The following is a 22993-nucleotide window of genomic DNA, read 5'->3' as shown; positions in this document are numbered from 1 at the left end:
CCACCCAGGCCTCCTGTCCCCAATACAAACAGCTCTCCAGGGTTTGGGGAAGAGACCCAGCAATATGGAAGAGAGATCAATTCTGTTCCTAGAGGACACAGAATAGTCTCATGTTTTTGAAGATAATTTAGCCGTAAAACCACAACAGAAACATCTACAAACAAGAAAGAAACAGACAATGGGAGTTCAGAGGTTAAAAATGGGTTAGTCACAAATACAAAACAACAGAGCATCACTGTTTACAACAGGAAAAGACTGAAAAGTACCCAAATGTCCATCCACAGAGAGCTGCTTGACTAAAGCATGGTTCATCTGCATAACAGAGTCTGTGCAGCAGGAACAAAAAGAATGCGGAAGGGAGAGCTCCATACCACTATAAGCAAGGAGGGTATCAACACTGGTAGGGAGCGATCTCCAGGACAGAGGAAGTAAAAACAAACAAAACAAGATGCAGAACAGTATATAAAACATGTTTTTTGTATAAGCAGGATAAATAAGAATATATGTATATATTGGTTTATTTTTTATTTCCCACCATGTCGAGTTTATTATTCCAATGGCACTAATACAGCTGGAGGCGCTCAGTGACACTGTGCGGGTGGGGTTTCCTGCCTTCTAGCTTCTGTCCAAAGAGAACATACCTGCTTGTTTCTTGCCCCCTTCTGGAGGAAAATCCACTAGGGGCCATTTACCCAAATAAACCTCTTAATGCATTTATTTTTAACTTTTTTTTGACATTAAGTTTCCCTCTCAACAAAAAAGTATTGGTTGTTCCATCCCCTCCCCCATCCCCACCAGCCAGATAAGACCCTGCTGCGAGGGCACTTGTTGCCCCTGAAATCTGGAAATAAATATCAAAAGAAACGGCATCAAGTTCATGTTGAGCGATGGCACGAAGTGGGCCCCAGAAACCTGTCAGGCAGAGCATTACTGCAGCCTTGAGGTGTTGTGGGGAATGTGGGGGCTTGCTGCTGTGGTCACTTGTCCCTGGGCACGGGGGCTGCACCCCACCTTGTGGTGGGCTAAGCGGAGGCCGCCTACAACTTGTCCAGGAAGTTGTCCAGGGCTGGGATGCCTTCCTTCAGGCCTTTGCGCTTGTGTGTCTCTGCCAACACCTGACTGGGGCAGCTGGTATTGTCAAAGGGGTCACCGGGCAGGATCTGCCAGTGGTCAAACACACACTGGGGGAAGGCCTGGCCGCCTGTGTTGGACCTCAGGTCAGCGGTGAAGCCAAAGGACTTTGACAGGAAGGTAGGCCTTCACGACAAACATGGGGGTGCTGGCCACCTGGGTCTCCTCAAAGATGTGGCCCCGCTTCCTGTTCAGGATGCTGTAGATGCCACCAACCACTTGTTCCGGACACTGGATCTCCGCAAGATAGATGGGCTCCATGAGCCGGGGCTTCAGCACACTGGCATACAGGCAGCACCAAGCTGTGGGGATGATCTGGCCACCCCCACGGTGGATGGCATCAGTGTGCAGCGTCACATCATGGACATCAAAGCGCGCGCCCCCATGTTCTCCTCTCACAGCGCCCCCTCCTTGGTGGCCCACTGGAAGCCAGCCACCACACTGTTCTTGATTTCACTGAGGTATTGCACACCTTTGGTGATGTCCGTGAGGATGTTGGGGCTCGTGCCATCAGGGCCGAAGCACCAGATCTTACGGGCCTTTGCCACGTCCCACTCGTACTTCTCAGCCAGGTAGCGGGCCCGCTGCTTGAACTCCTGGCGGGCGGACACCTCACCCTTGTCGATGTCCTCAGCCAGGCTATCAGGGAAGGGCCATGCCTTCATGTAAAGCCTATTGTGCTTGTTGGGTGACTTTGACAGGCAGAGCACGTTTGACTCCTTGCTGATAGTCTCCCGGTATGAGACAACTGGGTCAGATTTCTTGATGGGGATGCAAGCATGATCCTCCTCCAGGTCCTTGAGGCAGATCTCCAAGTGCAGCTCCCCAGACTCCTCGATGATGTACTGCACCATGGGGTCCGACTTGGCCAGCCGTTTCAGACCTTCCACCAGCTTGGGCAGGTTGGCCGGGTTCTTGGCCTCCACAGCGATCCTGACAACAGGGCTCACACTGAACTTCATCACCCGCACGTTGTGGGCATGCTCAAAGGTGGTGATGGTGCCAGTCTTCACCAGGAACTGGTCCACGCCCACCAGGCCCACAATGTTGCCACAAGGCACATCCTTGATAGGCTCCATGTAATGGCCCATCATCAGGATTGTCCTCTGGATCAGCTTCAGGTACAGGTCCTCCTTCTTCCCAGGAGTATAGTTGGGTCCCATGATGCGGACCTTCAGGCCAGTAGACACCAGCTCTGAGAAGACCAGGCCAAAGGCACAGAACCGACCTTTGGCAGAGGTCGGCACCATTTTGGAAATGTACATCATGAGAGGGCCTTTGGGATCACAGCTTTTAATGCCCATGGCTGCCTCATCGTCTGGGGGCCCCTCGTACAGGAGCTCACTGCAGTACTTCTGGGCCGTCACAGGGGAAGACAGTGGATGGTGATCATCTACAGCAGGGCATCCCCAGGAGGCAGCCAGCGGCACATCACAGCTTTCAGAAGTGGTTTGCCCTCCTTGTCCTTATCTTTACTGTCCAACTTGATGTCCAGTTTTTCAATTAGTTTTGCCATCTCCTCTTTCTTGAAGTTCATGATTCCATCAAACACCTTGAAGACTGGGTCCAGGATAAGCTGGTAGAACGTCCGTGGCAGCTTCTTGCCATCAGGGCTGTTGGCTGACTTGCTGAACTTGCCGGTGGCTGGATCAAAGTACCGGTCTCCCCACAGCTTTTTCATCATGTCCTCCACCTTCTTGGCCCGCTCAGCAGGCCCTAGCTGTCCCTCGCCCTTGGTGGCAAACTTGGCCACATACATCTCTGCAAACTGCTTCAGGGTAAAGGCCCAACCGTGCAGACCAGACCTGAAGCCAACAGTACCAAGGACGGGGTCGATCATGATGTTGCCCAAGGGGCCACTCTCGCCCTCACCATAGGTAGAGATAATGATGTTGACGTTCTCCACGATGCGCTGGAAGGTTTGGTAGAGCTCCTCAGGCTCCAGCTGCAGCTCAGGCAGGGCCCGGTCCATCTTGTTCATCGTCAGCACTGGCTTGATGCGCTCGGCAATGGCCTGGCACAGCACTGTCTCTGTCTGCACACACATACCCGACACGCAGTCCACCACCACCAAGGCACCGTCAGTGACACGGAGCGCGGCTGTCACCTCTGAGGAAAAGTCGACGTGCCCAGGGGAGCTGATGAGGTTGATGAGGAAGCCAGAGCCATCCTTGCTCTGCTTGATGAAATTCAAATCGTCCTCTGAAAGCTCATAGAAAAGGGAGATGGCCGTTGACTTGATGGTGATGCAATGCTCCTGCTCGTCTTTCCGGGTGTCAGTGAAGCGGGTCTCCCTAGTCCGGGCAGAGGCGATGACACCCGCCTTGCACACCAGGGAGTCCGTCAGAGTGGACTTGCCATGGTCCACGCGACCAATGACAGACATGTTCCGGATGTTGGCCTTCTTGTCCATGATGGCCTGGATCTGGTCTACTGTGAAGTTCACCACGGTGGCAGATGGTGGTGGATTCTCCAAGGAAGATCTGAGCGAGCTAGGTCACGCCAAGGATGGCGGCGGCGACGACGGCGGAAGAGCTGGTTTATCTTTTTGCAAGAGGAAGCAGTAGAAGGATAAGAAAGAAACTAATAACTTCTAAGCATTATATGGGCTTCGCTTCTTCCTATTAATTTTTTTTTGGCCTTTTAAAAAATTATATCTTTCAGGTATACAGCACTTATACGATACAAAGTGGTCACCACAAGTCTAATTATCATCTGAGGCTTGGCTTTTATTTAAATTCAAGTCTCTTATACTAGATTCAATAGATACAAATTTCATTTCAATACATGTGATCGGAATAAGTATAACAAAACAGAATTATAAAACCCATACGTTTTGTTTACATGTACATAAAGTGTGCATATAGGCTATTAACATAAAGAATCATGTAGGAGGAAATGGTAACCCACTCTAGAATTTCTGCCTGGAGAACCCCATGGACAGAGGAGCCTGGTGGGCCATAGTCCATAGGGTCGCAAAGAGTCAGACACGACTGAAGCGACTTAGCACACACATAAAGAATCATTATGACAATCATAACTCTGTTATTCTACAATCATAACTGAAGAAATTTGCTAAAGGAGAAATTCCCCAATTAAATTAGGCTTGACTGTATTCTACAAATAAAGAGAAAAAGCAAACCACAACACTGAAAACAAATAAAGCTAACTACATCAAATCAGTAACATAACCACACAAAAAAGAATTATTCCAAGTGACTTTTCCCCAACACATTATGAAGAAAAATTTCAAACATACAGAAAAATTGAACAAACTGTACAAAGAACACCCATATATATATCACCCAGATTCTACCATTATTGACATGATTCATCCACACATCAATCCATCTTATTTTTGATGCATTTCAAAGTTCACCAGTACGCTTCATCTCCAAACAAGTTAGCATGTATACCATTGACTAGAGATGAAAACTCGTTTTTAGGTAAAATTTACATCCAGTAAAATGACAAATTTTAAGTGTACCATCTGATGAGTTCTGTCAAGTGTATGCACCTGTATAAGCCAAACCCTATCAAGATAAAAGATGTTACCATGGTCACAGAAAGTTTCCCTGGCACCAGTTTCTAGTCAGCCCCACCCCATATCCTCAGCAACATTTGGTGTTGTCAGTTTTCAGTTTTGGCCCTTCCAGTGGGTGTGTAGTGGTATTTTATTGTGGCTTTAATTTGCATTTCTCTGATGACTGTTAGTACTTTTTCACATGAAAACTGGTCATCACTCAAATGCCTTCCTTTATGAAGTACTTACTAAAATCTTTTCCTGTTTCAAAAATAGACTGTCTTTTTTATTATTGAATTGTAAGAGTTCTTTATGTATTCTGGATATAAGTCATTTGTCAGATATACGACTTTCCTATTTACAACTTGTGTCAACTACTTCTCAATGACTTCTGTCTTTTCATTTTCTTAATCTTACCTTTGGAAAAGAAAAAGTTTTAAGTTTTAATGAAGTCCAATGTATCCATTTTCCCCTTTAATAATTACTGCTTTCTGTATGCTAAGAAACCTTTATCTCTAGATTATGAAGACATTCTCCTGCTTTTTCCTAAAAGCTTTATATTTAGATCCATAATTAATCTTGAATTAAATTTCACGTATGGCATGTTCAGTTCAGTTGCTAAGTAGTGTCCAACTCTTTGCAACCCCATGGACTGCAGCATACCAGGCTTCCCTGTCCATCACAAACTCCCAAAGCTTGCGAAAACTCACGTCCATTGAGTTGGTGATGCCATCCAACCATCTCATCCTCTGTCATCCCCTTCTCCTCCTGCCTTCAATCTTTCCCAGCATCAGGGTCTTTTCCAGTGAGTCAGTTCTTTGCATCAGGTGGCCAAATTATTGGAACTTCAGCTACAGCATCAGTCCTTCCAATGAATATTCAGGACTGACTTCCCTTAGGATTGACTGGTTTGACCTCCTTGCAGTCCAAGGGACTCTCAGGAGTCTTCTCCAACACCACAGTTCAAAAGTATCAATTCTTCGGTGCTCAGCTTTCTTTATGGTTCAACTCTTACATCTATACATGACTGGGATGTGAGAATCACGATCATTCCCAGAGTCATACTGGGAAAACCACAGCTTTGACTAGATGGACCTTTGTTGGCAAAGTAATGTCTCTACTTTTTAATATGTTCTCTAGGTTGGTCATAGCTTTTCTTCCAAGGTGCAAGCATCTTTTAACTTCATGGCTGCAATCATCATTTGCAGTGATTTTGGAGCCCAAGAAAATAGTCTGTCACTGTTTCCATTGTTTCCCCATCTATTTGCCATGAAATGACGGGACTGGATGCCATGATCTTTGTTTTTTTTTTAATGTTCAGTTTTAAGCCAGCTTTTTCACTCTCTTCTTTCACTTTCATCAAGAGGCTCTTTAGTTCCTCTTCACTTTCTGTCATAAGAGTGGTGTCATCTGCATATCTGAAGTTATTGATATTTCTCCTGGCAATCTTGATTCCAGTTTGTGCTTCATCCAGCCTGGCATTTCTCATGATGTACTCTGCATATAAGTTAAATAAGCAGGGTGACAATATACAGCCTCTTTTCCCAATCTGGAACCAGTCCATTGTTCCATGTCCAGTTCTAACTGTTGCTTCTTGACCTGCATACAGATTTCTCAGGAGGCAGGTCAAGCGGTCTGGTATTCCCATCTCTTTAAGAATTTTCCAGTCTGTTGTGATCTATACAATGAAAAGCTTTAGTGCGATCAATGAAGCAGAAGTACGTGTTCTTCTTGAGTTCTCTTGCTTTTTCTATGATCCAACAGATATTTGCAATTTGATCTTTGGTTCTTCTGCCTTTTCTAAATCTAGCTTGAACATCTGGAAGTTCTGTTCACATACTGTTGAAGCCTATGGAGAATTTTGAGCATCACTTTGCTAGCGTGTGAGATGAGTTCAATTGTGCAGTAGTTTGAACATTCTTTGGCACTGCCTTTCTTTGGGATTGGAATGAAAACTGACCTTTCCCAGCCCCGAGGCTACTACTGAGTGTTCCAAATTTGCTGGCATATTGAGTGCAGCACTTTCACAGCATCATCTTTTAGGATTTGAAATACCTCAGTTGGAATTCCATCACGTCCACCAGCTTTGTTCTTATTGATGCTTCCTAAGGCCCACTTGACTTCAGAAACCAGGATGTCTGACTCTAGGTGAGTGATCACAGCATTGTGGTTATCTGGGTCATGAAGATCTTTTTTGTGTAGTTCTTCTGTGTATTCTTGCTACCTCTTAATATCTTCTGCTTCTGTTCAGTCCATACCGTTTCTTTTATTGTGCCCATCTTTGCATGAAATGTTCCCTTGGTAGCTCTAATTTTCTTGAAGAGATCTTCAGTCTTCCCTGTGGTGAGCAGCAGGTGAAATCTCTATTCATTCCTTCTGCCTTAGCTGGAGTTGGGTAGAGTTTCTATGAAGAATTTGCCTACCTTCCCCACTGCCTGTGGCTAATCTGATTTCCAGAATTTCTGCCTTCATTCCTCTTATTCCTTAACCCTCGAGTCTAGGACTCTATCAAAGTTTCTGTTTCCCTGCAGCAGCACTGAGGAGGACTGCCTGTGGGTAAATAGCTGTTTTTCATCTAATGCAGTTTCCTTCTTCCAAGTATCGACTTCCCTCTAATTTCTGCCTGTTTTCAGTCTCTCTCTAGTGCCTTAAAACAAGTGGTTTTTTATTTTTGTCTTGAGTTGTTAGCTGTTATCTGCAAGGAGGTGGGAGGTAGTCCAAAATGAGCTACCTCACTACTACTAGAAGCAAATCCTCCAGGTGGTTTTTGAACACAATAATCTTGATTTTATGTCCCTGGTAAGATATATCCTAAGGACAAGAAGAAATCTGAAACTTCATTCATAATTATTATTTTCGTAGTACTAATGACATTATAATTTGATAATTATTTTATGTATATTACAAGATTAAGTAACCTTTAATGTTAATTAGGAATGAACTTTTTTTGTGTAAGAAAAAGATATATAAGGGTAAAATAAAGTTGAAGACAAATCCACTAATGTTAATTTAATGACAAACCCTCTAATGTTAATTTCCATTGTAGACATCGTTATGTATTTGTGAGGTAAGAAAGCTTTTCAGTATGTTTTCTAGCTTTGTCCACTGAAAGATCATAGATACAATGGCATCCCAGTAAGAGTGTGCATATCTAACACTGAAATTCTAAATACCATTTCCCACTAAAAGGATCCAGAACTCTTGGAACCAGTTCTGGGTTAGGAAAAGCACACATTGGGATGGAATGTCTTATCCCAGAAAGCAAAGAATCACTCAAAGACTAATTAATAAGGGTATGCCAAGATGACACAGGTGCCAGCATAAAGGGAATCTCACTGGCCACATTTGGAATAATTTGATCAAGAAAGAATAGTGACTTTGGCTGCAGAGTAAAACATTTAATAAGTAAAATTCCACGAGTCTATATTGACATGAAAGAGAACAGAAAATACAACAGCAAATATTTTGCCACCATTTCAGGTGATCATTACACCAGCTCCTTACTCTGGAATTTAGTTATCAAAGGTAAACATTTAGCATTTTTACTGATCCAGGGTTATTATATCCCCTTCCAGAGAGGGGAAGTGTTTTATGGACTAAAGGTGATGGAACAGGAACCACTGTTGTGAATATGAATGCCAACAAGGGAGGTAATGTAAGCTGTCTTCTTTTGTAACTCCCCAACGTTGTCAAATCAAGAAAGACACATAAATATACAATTTAGTTCTGACAGTAACCAAAGAAACTCAAAGGAGACACCATGTAAAGCTGGCATCGCATCTCTGGGTCATGGAACAGGAGAGGAGAGGGCTAGACTGTTGTTTTCACCATAACCTTGAGGTTATGCTGTTATAAAGGGGTTGTAATACTTTGATTATAAAATCAAAATCCAAACAGCCTAACCCTTTGATAGCTCCCTACTATTATGACATTAATGTCAAAAATCCTGCACCCACCTTGTCAGCCACTCAGCCTGCATCTCAGCTCCCAACCCCTGCTCTGCCGTAGCCTGCTTAAGTATCTCAGTTGATGAAGCTCTGGCCAGACTCGGGGCTTTCACAGGTACTCTTCTCCACCTGGAAAGCCCTCCTCCACTCTGGGCTTTGCCCCCTTGGTCCCTCACTTCAGCACTGCCTCCTTAGGGCGGGCCTCCATATCCCTCCCAAGGCTGGGCTATTCCTCCATTACACATGATCACAGTGAACCCTCTTCCAACTCCTCCTTTAGAACACTGAACCCACTGTAATTACATAATCACTTGGAAATTATTTAAAGTCTGTCTCTCCGAAATTATTTAAAGTCTCTCTTTCCAGTCACACTTGAGCTCCATGCAAAATAGATGCCACTCTGTGTCGGTCACCCTACAGCCTGCCTACCACACTGCCCCAGGTACGGTAGACACTTAACTCTGTCATGGGATGAATGACTGGATGACAGCCTGATGAACTGCAGATTCTTCAACACAGAGCAGCAAGGAACCCAGTACTTGTACGTGGAAAAATTTAATCACTTAGAATTAAGTATCACTGTAAAAAAAAAAAAAAAAAGGCCTATGAAGGATGTAGCTGTTTCCAAGTGTGGGTGAGAAAGCTGCTCAGTATGTGACCTGAAGTCTTAGAGCATCCGTCTGAGAAGTGACTTGTGGTGGGGACTGAGGTCTTAGTGGAGGTGGTGACAAGTGGTTGGTTCTGAGGTACATTTTGAATGTGGAGGCCCATAGTACTTGCTGGTGGATTAGAGGAAGGTGAGAACCTAGGACATCTCCTAGAATTTTAGACTGGTAACTGGGCGGATGCTGATGATATTTAATGAAACAGAAACTATGAAGAGAAGCAGATCCATTGTTGGTGTATAGTCGCTCAGTCGTGTCCAAAGCAGAATTGAAGGAGGGAAAAAAGCAAGAGTTCTGTTTGGGACTTGTTAAGTTTGAGACGGCTAGGAGCAACTCCGGGGGAAAGACTGAAGAGGCCATCCAATGCAGGGCTCAAGAGGTTAGAGATGCCCAAAATCATCACAATATTGTATCATCACAATATTGTAAAGTAATTATCTTCCAATTAAAATAAAGTAATTAAGAAAACAAACAAACAAAAAAGAGGTTAGAGATGCAAGCTAGAGACACAGGCACAGAGTAGAATGGTCAGCACACAGCCACACAGAAATGAAAGCACAGAAATAATGGAAACAGCTCTAATTAAATCAAGGTAGAGCCATCAATAAAATGTCAGGTGATCATTAAAAATGATGGCACAAAAACATTATCTATGTGTAGATGTCAGTTTTATGGACAATCCTTCCGTTTCCTCTTCCCATATTTTCTAAAAAACATTTTTTCCCCACAAAACAGTTATTGCTTTTATAATTAGAAAACACGAGTTATTTTTATTGTAGAGAAAAGTGATGATACGTATTTTTATTGACATGGAAAGATATCTATGGCATTATCAGTGTGGAAAGAAGGCAAGTTACAACAGTACATACTATATGATCCCATTTATCTCAATCAACATGTAGGAATTTCTATGGTGGTCCAGTGGCTAAGACTCCATGCTTCCAATGCAAGGGGCCCGAGTTCGATCCTTAGTCAGAGTACTTGATCCTGTATGCTACAACTAAAAGATCCTGCATGCTACTACGAGGACTGAATATCCCATGTGCTGCAACTGAAACCCAGTGCAGCCAAAAAACAAATAAATATTTGATAAGTAAAACACAGACACATATACACAGGTGTGTAAAGACGACTCTAGAAGGATATTTAAAATGCCAATAACAAAGGTAACCTTTAGGTTATTATTTGCCAGTTGTAGTTGCAGTACACTTTGCACAGGATCTGGAAAATATTAATGTGTTCATAAAAAATATTTGATATAGTAATTTAAACTCACTTTTCACGTCATTCTGTCTCTCTTTAATGCACCTGTGTTTTAGGGCTTTCCTGATCTCTTTCCCTGGCACAGCGACCACTCAAATGTTGGCTGTTCTTATATCTGGAGTTGCATGGCATAATGGACTTTGGCCCTCTGAACCACTCCTCAGAAGGATGTTTTCAAATACATAAAATAAAATAAATAGAAATTGATTAACAACTTACTTTGAGAATTGGTATTAAGAGTAATATGTGCCTCTTTAGTAAACCACTAAATAAATAGCCAGATCTGGAAGTGAGTCTGACAACTAAGTTTGAGTTGTGATGAACACGAGCAATATTTCAAAATCTCTGTAACTGCATGGAATACTATATGAAAGCATCTTTGCTCTCTATTGGGGACAAAAGCACAGGTACTCCTAACACTACCATGGTCTGCTGCCTACATCTGTCATTAAATTTTTACTGAGAGGTTAGTAAAAATAAAGGCCAAGTATACATCCAAGGTTACAGAACCCCTAACTTCTCAAACTTGAGCCAGAACCCTCATTCTAGAAAGATACACACCAAACAGTAACAGCAGTTTTCTCTGCATGCTGGAATCTCCAGAGTAATTTCCACATGCATTTTCTAAATTTCCTAGAATGATGCTTTACTTATGTAATTAAAAATAAAGAGCATAATGAACAGTATTTTTGTTTGGTTGTTCATTTTCTTTTGTCTTAAACAATCTGGAAGAGTGGTTAAGAAATTTTACACAGTTGCTCACAGGCTGTATTAACAGTTTCTTACAGGGTCATACCACTGAAAAAAAAGACTTTCAATTTTGCCTAACTACTTATTACAATGACTCAAATCATTCCTGTGTTCTTACAAGCCTAGAAAAAAATTCACTAGAATTATTTATTCTGGAGTTAAAAGGAACAAAAAGACAAACTGTCACAACTGCAGACATTTGTCTCTTTTTTTTTGCCAAGTGTAATTCCAAAAACAGCTGAAAATATTAGAGCAAATTAGTACTTAATATAGACTAATACCTTCTGCTGTTTACAAAAACAGAAAACCCAAAAACACAGACATTTGTATTTTAAAAACAAATTACTAAAAATGTATATACAGATTTAAAATACTTTTCAAAGAAATGTCAAAACTTAAGTACCAGTAGAAACCCCAGAAAAACCCAAGTGCTTACATTTTTCAAAAATAATCTACATGGAGACAGCCAGCTCATGCTGAAAAGTGCTCATGTTTGTCTTAGCAGCAAAACATGAAAAGGAGATGGGAATGAGGGAAAATGTGCCTATCTCAGAAGCCTGCTTTGATTTCTTTCAAAACTAAAAATAAAACCTTCGGACTGCTCTATTAATAAGTCTAGAAAATGGATGCCTTTTTTTTGTGGAAAGTTTTCACAAACACCGAAATAAAAATATCTTCTCAGTTAATAGAGCCGAAGGATGTAAACATAAACCAGATGTCAATCCTTGTTTCTCGACAATTCCATTCTCCCTCAGGGCTCTGGTGGGACTTCGGTTGTAAAGATGTTTCCACAGCACAAGGAGACAAGTTAAATGAATGAAGGGCTGCACACAGCAACACGGCCCAGGCTCAAAAGCCAAGGAGTGTGTAAAAAGCACAAGCTGCAGAATGTCACCTGCGGTAGGGCACCATCCTGGGAATTCGCAAAGTACTTCCGAAGGTTATAAACTGGCCTGTCTGGGGAGTAGCTCCATCACCTTCGGGGGATGGGCAACCTCTCAGTCTCCAGGATCAGGTTTGAGGAGGAGACGTGGAACGGGAGCCCCTGGGGTCTGATGGGCAGATGGCCTCCAGAACCCGGGGGTTTGGGGGGACAGGCCAGGTGGCTGGAGCACCTGCCACCACCTCCTGGGGCTCAGGACCCTCTCAGAGTGAGGCCGCTGGAAGGAAGACTGAGCCTATTTGGCACAGCCAGGCCAGCTGGGTCTGCTCTGCCACCAGCATCCCTGCCAGTGCAACTTCTCTGAGACCCCCTGCTGCCCCATCCTCCCACCCTGAACTCTCCAAGTTCCCTCCCGTCCGAGCTTCCAGACGCACAGCCCTCTCCTCTGCATGTGCCTCCTCCTGGAATTTAATGGTGCCTTATCATTCAGGTCCTGGGTGGGGGGGTCATTTTTCAAAGAAGTCTCTTCCCTGACGCTACCTGGGAGTCCAGGTGGGATCTAATGTTTCCGTGCACTCTAAGTGGCCACTGTCACCTTTAGCCCCTTGTAAAATAAAGGCGTATTGGCCTGTTGTCTTTTAGACCAGAAAATCACTGAGTGTATGAACAGTCCCCAGCATCTAGGGCAGGAAGTGACAAATAACAGATGCTCAATTAGTCCAAGGTAAGTGAAAAAAGGACTGCAATAGAGTACCACAGTCAACGAGAAACAAGGCGACAGCAATATGGTCCTGAATACTTTCAGGGTATTCCTTATGACGTCACAACACAAATAAGGGAGAACATTCAGCAGCTGCGGGCACTTTTCAACCCTGAGTCCCAAGGAACCGCTGCAAGTTAGAACGGTACCAAAATAAAAACACTCCATTTTCTTCAAGATCCACAAATGAGAACAGGCTGACGTTCTCCTTGCCAAATAAAGGGTCCTGTCTCAGCTCCTCTGTTCACACTAGGTCGTGAAATGGAAGCTTCTGAAGTTTTGCTTTCTCATGCTAACTGCTGAAAATAATTTCTTCCTATCCGAATAAACAGCTCTCTAATCTCTACAAATTTGTGCTTATCTACTCAAATGTAGTTTTTTTCCCCTCTAAAACCACGCAACTGGAAGGCCATCCTTGATTTAGCAATATCTATCAAAGTTTAAAATGCATATATTCTTTGACCCAGCAAGTTCCAGCTCTACGAATTTCTCCTACAGATAAACTTGGCTGTGAAAAATGGTATTATATAAAAGATGATTCACTACAACATATGAAATAAAAAACACTGGAAACATAAATATCCATCAAGAGAAAATCAGTTAAGAAATTATGGTGTATCCATAATGGACTACTACCTCAACCCTTAAAATGAGTGACATGTCTCTACGGAAATTCACATCACACAAGCATCAAAATATATTAACTAAAAAGAGCAAACTGTGCAAATGTGCACAGTGTTTTACTATTTGGTAAAAAAACACACACATAAGATATATACATAAACACATATAGAAAAATATACAATAATATGAGGTATCTAGAATAGTCCATTTCATAGGAGACAAAGTAGATGAGCAATTGCCAGGGGCTGAGAGTGGGGAAGAGTGGGGAGTTCTCATTTAACGGGTATCATTTCAGTTTTGCAAGATAAAAGGGCTCTGGAGATACACAGTGGTGATGGCTGCACAGCAAAGAGAATGTACTCAGTGTCACTAAACTGCACATTGAATAGTTAAAACAGAAAATTTTCTGTTATGAACATTTCACAATTTCAAAATTACACATGCACACTCACAGATTTATAAGAAACTGATAATGATGGTTGCCTTCAGGGAGAAATGGTTGTCTGGGGACAGGGTGGCAAGGAGATCTTATACCATGCAACCTTTTATACCACCTTTTTAATGCTGTACTGTTATATACGTATTTAAAGTAATCATTAAAAAACCTCAGCCTTACACAAGAAGCCTTTTCCTTAATCACATATCACTTATGTCATTTCTTTAAGTCAAAAAGAAATTAGGATTCCACTTCAGTTTTGAGGGTACTTATTAGATTTAAATGATGCCAGCCGCAAAAAATTACACTTGTTCCCCAAAGATCACATTCACCAAAACCCTGTCTTTATTTTTATCAGCTATTACAGAAAGCTTCAAAATCATCATAGAAGAAAATTACCATTTTTATCAGTGTGCAACTTTTATTCCATCACAACCAAGGCAGTTGAATATAAAACTATTTTAACAGCAAAAAGCCCTCATCATAAATCAAGACACAAATCAGCCTGCAATTATCTGAGTTAGAAAACAAACTATGCTTATGTTGCAGTCTACCCTATGGCTCCGACTTCCGTGTCAGAATTTAAAACACACACATGCATATATACACCCTCTGGAGTCCTCCTAGTTTATCTAAAACCTACTTTTGTGAAGATCCGCTATTTTCTCGAGTCTTCTGGAATGGGCACTGGAGCCACGCAGCTGGCATCATGACCTCTGTCGCCTTCCCCAGCACCCCACGGCCAGTGAAGAAGGCAGCACGTGCAGGGCCCAGCACCATCCCTGGCTCAAAGCAGGAGCAAAAATATTTGTTGGATGAATGCATAAACCATTATCTGCTGATGGGCTTGCCCTCAAGAGCCTCACAAAGAAAAAACTTCAGAAAGAAAGAAGTAAAAGATCCTCTGTTCACTTGAAGTTGGCATAAGATAAAGGTGAAGACCAGATGGTTCAACAAATGGCTATGACATACTGGCTAGCTGGACTCGAGACCTTATCCAATCCCAAAGTTAAATACAAACACAAGTATTCCAAATACCGTACAAAAATCATAAGACAACGTAACTATATGAATCTTTTGCATGTATCAAATATGTATATATGAATATAGCACATCATCAAGTTTTTTAGGAAGAAAGAAAATCTAGATGAGTATCGTCATGTCATGTAACAAAGAAAAATCTCTGCATGATGACAGAGAATTAATATCCTTAATATATTAAGAGTTCTTATAAACTGACTTAAAAGAAATACCCCGATGGAAGAATAAATGCAAAACATGAACAGGCAATTCACAAAAACCAAATACAAATGGCCAGTGACCACTGACGTTCAGCCCTAGTAATAACCCAAGAAACACACATTTAAAAAGGACATCCAATTCTGGGAGGATATGGGAAATACAGGAAGTAGTACTTGCTAAGATTGTCATGGGAAACGGGATAGACATTTTGGAAGGCGATGTGGTAAGTACCCACCGGCAACTTCAAGTCTAGGCAGCCTTTCTTCAAAAGGACTGGCACCTGAGGACATTCAATCCAGTAGCATCTTTAATAGTGAACCATCAAGAAAATCAAAAGGGGAACACTGTATGACGTAAATTAGCACCAAACCACGCTTCTATTTAACAGAAATGAGGCAGAGAAATATATCACATGGGAGATGTCGAATACATACCATGCAATTCTTATTTTGTCAAAAATACAAACGGAACATATTTGCAGAGCCTGAGAAGAAGAATCAGAACGATCTACAGTACGCTATTAACGGCAGTTACTTTGGGTAGTGGGTGTGGAGAGTACTGGAACATTTGCTTTTTTACTGAAATACTTTAAAATAGTTTGACTTTTCTTAAAAAAAAAAAAAAAAAACCATGTATTATTTTTTATAATTTCTTGAAAAGTAGTAAGAGATCAAGTACTTATCTATTAAAGACAGGTTCTGTCCTTTGAGAATTCCCTTCAAAGCTCCCTGATAGCTCAGTTGGTAAAGAATCTGCCTGCAATGCAGGAGACCCTGCTTCGATTCCTGGGTTGGGAAGATCTGCAGAAGGGATGGGCTACCCACTCCAGTATTCTGGCCTGGAGAATTCCATGGACTGTATGCTCCATGGGGTCACAAAGAGTCGGACACGACTCAGCGCCTTTCACACTCATGCTCACTTCAAAGTCCCTTGAAGCTCAAACAGCCATGTCTCTCCCATTCACAAGTAATGAGATATTTTTAAAAACATCTCTTCCTTTCTACATTGTTTAGAAGAAATTGTAGAGTTGCCACCGTCTGTTTTATGAAATCCATTTGCAATCGGAGAAAAAGACTATTAAAAACATCAATCACTCCTTCAGGCCTAATATCTATCAGAAGAAACCCATTCACTGCCTATATTACATTTCATCCACACAGTTTCTGAGACAATGCACAAAGCAGCAGCCACACGACTCCCACCAGCATAAATACGTGGCGTACAAAGAACGTCCTGTCAGCAGGGCCCAGAGCACACCCCGCAGTGGTAAATGGGAATGACAATTTAAGTCATAGGATCAGAAGCAGAACCAAATTTGTGACCTGGAGACAAGCGTGATGCTCTTCACTTCCGTCTACACCTTTTCTGCTCCTCTATCCAAACTCTCTGCCCCTCACTCAGCCCCGAAATGGGCTGAGACAGATGTCCACACAGCTTCAGACTGAAGCATCAGAAGCCGCTAGAGAGATACAACTAAGTGCAAAATTTGAGGGGGTCAGCTGGAATCCTGAGGACCACAAGTGTGTAAAGTCACGTGTTTTTCTTCGGAGAAGAAATGGAGAAATCAAATTAGAGTGTTCAGTCTTACCACACGGGATGTTTGCAATCTGGATGTCAAAACATCAAATGTGGATGTGGCCTCCAAAAAAGCTTAAGATATTGAGCCTGCCAGTTTAGAAATGAAGGAACCGTTCAATCTGACCAAATTCAAAGGCCAGGCGGTCGTGCCCAAGCACCTGACGTGCGGGTGACAGGACCCCTGCATGGCAGACTCAGAGGGCCTAGCTCCCCAGCTTCTCAAAAGGCCTTCCTCCTGCTCTAGAGTCTCAAGAGCCCGAAGGGCCTCACGGTGCTCTCTGCTGCCCCTGTGGGAGGTGTGTGGCATTCACACACTCGATTCCCTGGTGGCTCAGACAGTAAACTGTCTGCCCACAATGCGGGAGTCCTGGGTTCAATCCCTGGGCCAGGAAGATACCCTGGAAAAGGCAATGGCCACCCACTCTAGTCCTCTCGCTTAGAAAATTCCATGGATGGAGGAGCCTGGTGGGCTACAGTCCATGGGGTCACAAAGAGTCAAACATGACTGATTTGACTTCACTTTCTTTTCTTTCTGCTGTCTGGCCACAGCTTGCAGAAGGTTGTCCTTCTAGGGGAACACACGCAGGTTCCCGTGTCTGCAAATGCATCACCGCCACTTGCTAATGTTGACCAGGAAGTCATTTACCCGAGACCAGAGCAAACAGAGCACTGCGCTGAAGGCCGCTAGGTGAGAGCCAGAGCAGCCGGTGAAGAGCTCCGCTTAGCTGACCTGCTTGAAGGTGAACTGAAGGGGCAGGTCACCAGTTCCAGCTCTAATCTGACACCCGCCCCCGGATCATACCGTGGCTACCAAGGAGCCTTAACCCAACTGACCTTTCAGGGCTCAGGGAAGTGACTTTTTTTTATTATATGGCACAGTTTGGCACCGTATGTCTTTAGTCTTTGGGGTACTTTGATAATGGTTCAAGAGTAGTAGATCTTGTTTGATTCCTTTTTTTTTTTTTTAAAAACAGATGGCCAAACCAGGACATATACTAAAAAAAAAAAAAGGAAGGTTACTTACCTGAGCCCTAACATTCCAGCTACCATGGAATCTTGTTGGAGCTGGTCTACAGAAGCAAGATGTATTCTGGGGAGTCACATGTCACATCAAAGCAGGAACTGGTGAGTCTGTATTTTTATGGAGCCTAAAACAAAGAAAATCGTAAGTTGAAAGCCCCCATTGTGCTGCACGACTTTTTCCCAGGGCTATTTGGGACATTTTGAAGATACACATACAGACAAAGTAACATGCTATTTCCCAGCTTACCTAGCTAGAAACAAAGGATACACTGAAATTTACTGCCAGATAACACACAGTGCTGAAGGAAAGATTCATGAGTGTTAGAACTGACACTATCACAGGTCTTGTCACCTCTGAGGGACATTTTGATACTAAAACGTACAGTTAGGAAGCAATCTCCAGTATTTCGTGCAACACATCATACAGAAATACCCAGAGACCGAAGATATGTTCCAGAGAACACGCAACATCAAAATGTCATCCCAAGAACACATGAAATGCAGAGGCCAAGTGTCCTGTCATTTGCAAGCAGCTGAAGTTGCAACAAGCTGCTGTGACATCACGTAAAAAGGCTTTAGCCAGGAGAGGAAAAAAAAACAAGTGGAACCAAAAAGAAACCAAGTACCCTGGGAGATCCTAAGCCATCCCCAGACATACACAAGACTGTTTTTGAGCACTCACTTTTAGGCCTCTCAGATCAGTAAAATGTTCAACAAACTGAGTTAACAGTGTGATACTTTCTCCTTTGCCTTTGAACACATGTTCTAAGAAGGTCTTCTGCCACTATACTTTTCATCAAGACAACCAACACTTCCTTGTTAAAACCTCAACCACCCCATATTAGCTAATTTCTGATACCTTGCCGGCCCAAGAGTTGCACTTTTATCTTTAGACTAAAAAAAGCCTAGCGTGTACAACTTAAGAGACTATTTGCACAATTACTCACATAATCAAACTCAGAAGTGCAACACCAACCAAGTCTTTTACTGCTGGTCTGGAACTACCAGGATGGTATCTGGAATTATCTATTGAGGTGCAGTGAGGCCTCAGAATTCCCTTAAACAGTCGAGTCATAGAACACTCTAAAATCCCAGGAGTCAAAGTCACAGTATTACTCAGGTTTGCTGGGCTTAGCTGCTCTGTCATGTCCGATTCTTTGCAACCCCATGGACTGTAGCCTCCTGGGCTCTTCTGTCCATGGAGATTCTCCAGTAAAGAACACTGGAGTGGGTTGCCATGCCCTCCTCCAGGGGATCTTCCCAACCAGGGATCGAACCCAGGTGTCGCGCACTGCGGGCTGATTCTTTACCATCTGAGCCATCAGGGAAGCCCATGAATACTGGAGTGGGTAGCCTATCCCTTCTCCAGGGGATCTTCCTGACCCAGGGATCGAACCAGGGTCTCCCCCATTGCAGGTGAATTCTTTACCAGCTGACCTATTACTCAGTTAGCTATATAATAAAAATCAAACTGGCATCCTGGCTGGGAAGCCCTAGAAGAGCCACAACTTTTCACAGTTGCCTTTTTTTTTTTGTAAATTACATTTTTATTTGTAAACTGAGGGACCTAGACTAAGGTTCCTTCGAGCTCTGAAAGTTTAAGATCTCTGATAACTCAAGATTTCGTAGAGAAAAAAAAAAAGAGCCAGCAAATGAGAGCACTTAGGTGAAGACCCAATAAAGCAGTGAATTGCAGGTCTATATATATGTTATAGAGCACCCCCAGCCCTTATGCACAGAAGCCTTTCTAAGGCTTGATACCAAGAGTCCAGACATCTGCAGTATAACAAAACAGCTATGCTCAAGACATTCATACACCAGCAGAACCAACGTAACTGTGCCTTGAAGAAGTGAAAAAGGCCAAGGCTTTACTCTGTAACAGAATGGTCACAACTCCTCTTAAATATGGGAGTGGCCATGCCCTGCTCTCACTCTGTTCCCCCCCACACCATACCTACCATCAAAGGGGTAGAACCAAGTATTTAAGCAAAGGCGTACAAAGCAAGCTTTCAATAGGAAGGGGCTCCGTGCCAAAGAAAGGCAGAAGAGACCAGGTAAATGCAGAAGAGCACAACTTTTGTGTCAGTGAGTCCAAGGAAAAGAGACTTTACATCCATCCTACCCAAATTGAGGTAAAGGCACAGTGGTGACAATGACAGTTTGACTGTAAGACACTGGTACAGAAGCACTGAGAACAAGGTCCTCCCACTGGAGCAGTAATAATGCTCTACCCATGAAAAAAAGGTTGTGTCTGCCAGCCACACGAGGCCGGTCTGCGTGCGTATCACCAGCAAAGGGTGGGGAAAACAAACAGGTGTCTACCACACTCCCTGGAACCACCAGTCTAGGACTATGCTTTACCCTCTCTGTGCTTGAAACACTACTTACTCCAAAAGTCAAACCCTTTCTATAATATTCTTCTCATAGATAACTCGGGCAGGCTGGCCACAAACTGCTCTTAGCCAGTTAAAAGATTTTCACTGATATTCACCTTTACAAAATATCACGGGTTCCAGGAGACATCATTTATCATGTAAATAATACAGGGCAGGTGTAAAGCAGGGGAAAGCGCCCTCCAAGAAGGAACTAACACTTTCCAATCGGCTCTTCTTTATTCTAGTTTCGAGAAGCAAGGTTTTCATTCCATCTCCACATGGGGGAAGGGGTATTCAGGAGGGGGACATCATCATATTGGACTCCTCTAGCCAATTCTGTCAAATTCCACAGCGTGCCTCCCCATCCCACTAGATTCAGCCACAAAGAGGCAGGGCCAGCCGGGAAACAAGGGCTGTGGCTGGAAATTGCAAATAAAATGCAAAACAGTACTTGAACCCTCCTGCAACATAAACAGCGCAAAAGTTGGAGTATGGTTGGACTGCATCGTGCTCTGTCAGGTGAAACAAAGACCTGGGATTCAAGGTTGCAAGCATTCCAGGCAAATTTGTCACACCAAAAGAAGAGTATGGTGTGTACTGGCAAGAAAGCCATAGAGGGTTTCCTCAAGCTGTTAGGACACCATGACTTCAGATGCCACCAGGTACTTTGCAGACAAACTATATTCTGGAGGCTGTGCAGGTTAAAGGGATAGGGGTATGATGGAACGGCTCACTGGAGGGGCACCCGAGGCGGCTAACGCACTGCCAATGATGGGAAACAAAATCGAGCCCTTGCCGGTCACATCTGAGGCTCAGATGTACAAACCTTGCAATCTTCATTAGAGGCTTGTGTATCTATGTGTGCAGACAGGAATGCACCTCAGTGATCAGCCCCCTCGCTGACATGCCATGAATGGGTGTTCTGTGGCAACTTATTCAATCAACCCTACACCTCTGAGACTGATTGTGCCCTTTAACGTTCTGATACGTCCGGGTAAAAAATGAAAGCAAATTTTTTCCTAGGTTCCAGGACTAGGATTTAGAAATCCTTCAAAGCCCATAAATAAATTTATTTCCCTAAATCCCTAGTAGAAATTCCCAAAAGACCTAAAACTAAAAGCCAGATTAAAAAAAATAATAAAGATTCAGCATATCTCAAAGGACCCAAGAGGTTAATGGCATTCTTAGTTGAAATCGTTCAGATGCAGATGAAAATTCTGACGGTGGAACCCAAAGTTCTCCTGGATAGCAACTGCCTGTTAATGATTTTTGCTACCAAGGCCCGAATATGCTTCATTTTCATAATGTAACAAAATGCCTAAAACTTGCCAGAGTCCTCAACTCTTAAGCCACTCAGCCTCACAGGCCAGTAGGTTCGGTTCTGTGATCACCAACCACCCACAGAATTCTATGCTACCATCTCACAATTCGGGGCACTGATCGGCACAACAGAGACACAACTCTGAATGGCTTTGCAGCCCGTTCCTGTTCCTGAAAAACGAGAAGCACACATCTGCCTGACCATGAGTCAGGAATATCAATTTTGTGGTGGAGCCCATTTCGGCTGTGACCAATCCACACCGAACACACTCACAGTAGAAGCGACGGCCACAGAGGTGTATTCCACAGCCAGCCTTTCCCCCCTTGGAATCCACACTCAGCAAGGCCATGAACGGTCTCCTCTGTGAAAGCAATCTTTTAAACTCTTCACCATGACCTTAAGTCTTCAGTGCAAAACCACAAAAAACATTGCCACACCACTAATCAGTCACCTGAGTTTCAGTCTGGGTGACTCAGAAGCAAACTAGAAAGAAAATAAACTTTCAGGGACCAAGTGATGGGCACCCCGGCGATGCGGTGAACTTGCCCCATCTGGTACTGGTGATCTTGAGCCGGGCGCGCTCCGGGACTATGGAAGCCCGTCACAGACTGAGCCCCACTCCACTTATGTAACTGGAAGATCGCCGGCGAAGGGGGGCGGGCGGGGGGGGGAAGGATGGGAGGGCGCTCGTATTCTGAGGCCATGCCCCCCCCCCAAACGCCCTGGGAGCGCGCTCCCATCGAAGCGCTTCGGGTGCTGCCGGACACCCCGTCCCCTCCCCACGGCTCCTGATGGCAACTATCACCGCCTCTTTCTGATGAGCTCTGGGGCCAAGAACACAATGTCTAGTGCCTTTTGTGGGTGGACAATAATTCCCACCTACTTGTTCTTGCTAGATGCGAAAGGAACTCGCTCGCGGCGGGGGCGGGGGGGGGGCGCAGAAAGTCATGGAATGGGCGACAAGGAGGGGGAGGCAAAGCCTGGAGATGGGGGCGACTGCCCAGGAGCCCTTGTGGCGCACTCTCCCGACGGGAGGCGAACTGCGCACGCGCGCCAGTGGGGGGGGCCGAGTAACGGGAGAGGGGCGCGCGAGGGAGGGAGACGGGAAAGCGCGAGCCAGGGAGAGGCCGGGGGCGCGGGCGCGCGACGGCGCCGCGGGCCCGAAGCCCCGCGAAGGGCACGACGCGCGCGCAGCCCCGACAGGCGAAGCCCCGGCGACAGGGGCGCCCGCGGGGCCGGGGGGCCGGGATGCGCGCCGAAGGCGGGAGGGTGGGGGGAAACAGGCAAAGGCAGCCTGAGGAGGTCGCGCCGAAGACGGTCACCCGCAAGTGCGGGTAACGGGCCGCCGGGGGGGGGGGGGGTGCCGTCACCAGCGGGAGGGGGAGGGTAGAGAGGAGGGACGCCATCCGCCAGCCGTGTCGCCCGACCCCGCGGGCCCCTCCCGCGCCACGTCCCGCCCCTACCCCCCGCCC

General features: G+C 44.4%; 1 protein-coding gene and 1 pseudogene across 1 annotated transcript in view; both read right to left on the bottom strand.

The window, feature by feature from the left end:
* MECP2 (methyl-CpG binding protein 2) overlaps nucleotides 1–22993 on the bottom strand; it is a 55272-nt gene that overhangs the window by 32090 nt on the left and 189 nt on the right. The window lies entirely within an intron of this gene.
* LOC102279423 (elongation factor 2 pseudogene) lies at nucleotides 530–22927 on the bottom strand (annotated as a pseudogene).

The sequence above is a fragment of the Bos mutus genome, chromosome X, assembly GCF_027580195.1.
Source record: "Bos mutus isolate GX-2022 chromosome X, NWIPB_WYAK_1.1, whole genome shotgun sequence".
NCBI lineage: Eukaryota > Metazoa > Chordata > Mammalia > Artiodactyla > Bovidae > Bos > Bos mutus.
The sequence above is the reverse complement of the archived record's forward strand: the minus strand, read 5'-3'. Positions and strand labels throughout refer to the sequence as shown.